The following is a 3,853-nucleotide window of genomic DNA, read 5'->3' as shown; positions in this document are numbered from 1 at the left end:
AAATTTTCCATGCACGATTATGACACGCCATACAAATTTTGTCATCTATACACACCTATGACACGTGTGAGTGCGACTTTTGTTTACATTTATAGTAAAAACTCACAATATAGTCAACCGATCTTCGAAATATTTGAGATATTAATACAGAATAGATAAAAGCGTCAATTGTCTTCTTTGAATTGTTTGATTCTAGATACTCAATCTCAAACTTTAAAAATCGTTTTTCTAGAAATGTGCAAAATGGCGCTTGTCATAAGATAGCACAAAAGCGACGATATAATAAAACACTGACTCGACGAGCATATTATCACAATTACAAGTTTCATTGGAGTTCTTAGTGGGAACATCGATTTTTTTTTAAATGTTGGGATGCATAACCACCTCCCTGTTTTACTCTAAAAGTCGATTTTACAATGAAATTGAAAATGATGAAATTTGCTGTAGAAACGTTAAAGTTCATTATTTCTGTATTGTAGTATAACATTGGACTTTACTGAAAATTATTGTAAAATTACTATACTGTCACAGTGAAAGTCATGGATTTGTTATTGTACACTTCTATTCGGGTAAGATTTAAGGAACAAACGTATAAGCGGCCGTTATGTTACCTTCTGACATCCGGAAAAGTGCACAAACTCAGCAGTAGATAAGTCCGCTGTACCGAGATTGAGAGCTACTAATCAATTCATACATATCGTTTACTGGAAAAAGGTAAATATTTCTACTAACAAAAACAAAACCAAATACCAAATATAAAACTATTTTCTATGAATTTTGTTTTAACTTTTTGGTGCCCACATGCATAGGAGGCGCTGTAAGCTTAGTGAGGATATATTGTGTATGAACTGTCAAATCGGAGCATGATGAAATTTGGCACATGTTCTTAACACCTTAACCCAAGACTAGCTTTTGTAAAAGGCATATATATTTTTGACATATTAAAAAAATATAATTCGAAATCTACTGGTTGTATTGAAATCATCTCTGAAAAGAAGCTGTATGGAAGTTATGCAACTTTATTAAAAAAATACACGCTAAAAATGCATATCGCGTTTTCAAAAAAATCGAAAGTAAAATTAATTTTGCGAATCGCCAACTCACCACTGCATGATTTTTCTAAAAAATCTGGAGAATGCTAGAGTAGTGAGTTGACAATAATAATGGCTCGACAAAGATGACACAAAATCGACAGTTTCATGAAGAGAAACTTTTCGTGTATCTTCGAGATATAGCGTAAATTTGCATCATAAATTATCATTCTTAAAGTACATTAAGTACCGCAAATATTAAAAAAGTACGTGTCAAATTCATTGTACTTTAATTACAGGAAAAGATTTTAAGTACAGCGCCTTCGTATTTTACGCAAAATATTTTAAGTACTCACACATCGACTTTAATTACATTAAGTACCTTGTTAAGTACAACAGATCTATTTTTTAATACTTACATTATTTACTTTAAATATATTCATAATACGTTGGTATTTTCAATATGACGCACTCAAACCTGCTAGTGCTTGCCTACTAGTGCAACCCACTTTACCAGTATTTTCAATTTAAAAACTGCATGGGATTATGCATTATTATTTTCATCTAAATTTTTCATGTTCTGTTTTCCACTAAATTTGAATGTCAAACAGCTACAATAAAAACGTAGTTGACTGTCTATAAAGAAATGTTTTCACCTTCCACCTGTTTCCATCGTGGATACAACTTCATTCTCACATTGAACTGACTATATATTGAACTCACTGGGCATTGAACTAACTTCCCATTTGTACTAAATGCATTGAGTTCTTGTCGACCAGTCTCACCAACACCAGGGCAGCTTACTGGTTGAAAACAGTCCCATTTACTTTTGCCGTCTTTGTTTACTATTTTCCACCAGCTAGTGAAGTAGTATTTGTGTCATGTGACGTGTACGTAGTACATAAGCCGTAGAAAAGTCTATTGCGTGTGAAAAATACTGTAATTCCTTTACTACTCATGTACGTCACATGACACAAATACTATACAGACCCCACACGAATGAAAATATTGTCAATAAAACGAATATCAATATATTGATGGTGTACAGCGGGCCCTTCACCAGCTGAAATCTTGGCAATAAATCAAATATTGATCAATATATCCTATATTGACATATTGAAACAGTCTATCAATACAGTAATTTGTAATTTATTAACCGAACGAGAGCCTGGTGAATAATTATTTTGTCAAGACAAGAAGAACTGTTATGGAAAGTTTAACATTAGAAAATCAAATAAAAAATAGAGAATCAGTTAGTTAAATCGTGGTTCTTACTGCTGCTCTTAGCGTGTTTAGTGTGTTCTGCTGTCTTTTTGCTAACGGAAGCTGGTTCCAGCTTATGACTTCTGCGATAAGTAGACTTTTCCTCATTGAGATTGAATGTCCGGGGACCACAAAGGATCAAAATCGTTCCTGGCACACTCGCTGAAGGTGTTGTAGTATATAGCCGGGCAGATTTCGGTGAAATCCCTGTCGCATGAAGCAGCAGATTCTATGGTGGTAGTTCGTCATCAAGTCGTGCCCAAGAAATGTGTTGACAACGGCGGCCGTAGAGTCCCTCCGTCTTATATTGTAAACGAATCGCACGGTTGCTTTGAAACTGCGTCGTTGTTGGTTTTACAATGCTTCTGAGAGTCCTGGATAATACACTACATCGCTGTATGCTGTATGTACTAGCAGAAACTATGGTGCCCCGAGGAGGAGACAATAATTATAGGTAAATTCCGTTGTGAATAATCACTAATATCGGTTACAGCTTCTGTATGGAAAAGTTCAGCTGGATTAGAGCAGTGACTACTATCTCTGTTCAGCGCTCAAATGGTAGGATGAGAAAGAGTGCATTGAATTCGACTTCGCTCAAACATATGAGTATTTTTCTTTTCATCACCAGATTTGTTATTGTACTGCTTTTTAGTAACAAAGCAAAACTGTTGACTACTATTAAATCACAATTCGTGTATTGGTGGTTGAGTTATCAATTAAATAGTGTAACGACTTAACTAATGAGAAGAATAAGGGCTCGTCTACCATACGCATAGTTTGCTTGAATATGTATTATTTTATTCTCCATCAGTAACTATCTATAATCGATATAGTACGATATAGTATCACTTATATTAAGTTTACCTTTCAGTATCTTATGAATGGGGAACGAAACGTGAATAAAATACCGCAAATAATTTTGGTAAAAACAAAGATTTGTTTTCGCTGGTTAGTCTTGATTGAGCTCGTAGTATTTCATCGAGTAGTGAGACTGTGAATGTCGGTGTTACTAATCCTAACAATGGATTTTACAGATTTCAATTATTTTTTCTCAATTCAACTGTTGTTTTTCCTGATACAATAGTCGAGATTTTTCACATATGGAACCGGTAAATTTTGTATTATTTTCAACCATCATCACCAGAAATCAATGCTTACCATCATTTTCAATCGAAATGTTACACTTTTCTTGGGCAATTTAATGCGACATTACCTTCACATTTTATCGGTGCATCAATGATTTACAACACAATCCTTTGAACTAAAACTGTAATCATTAATGAATTCACAAAACATTTCGTGCACAAATCACAAACACCAACTACCAACAATTCCTTTCAAGCGTTCAAGCAATTTTGACCTGAGCAAAAACTGTTCTACTTTCTAACAATATTTATTGTTATAAAATTCAGTAAAGAGTCTTGTTATTCGCCGTGCTGAATATACACAGCTCCGAAATGACAAAATAGCATTTTTCATTTGTGCGTTTGAGAATGCTGTTTTAATTCCTAGTTTTAACCGAAAACAAAGTTGAAATTGCTAATTTTATTTTTAGATTT

This window comes from Topomyia yanbarensis, chromosome 3, assembly GCF_030247195.1.
Source record: "Topomyia yanbarensis strain Yona2022 chromosome 3, ASM3024719v1, whole genome shotgun sequence".
Lineage (NCBI taxonomy): Eukaryota > Metazoa > Arthropoda > Insecta > Diptera > Culicidae > Topomyia > Topomyia yanbarensis.
Note: the sequence above shows the minus strand (reverse complement) of the source record.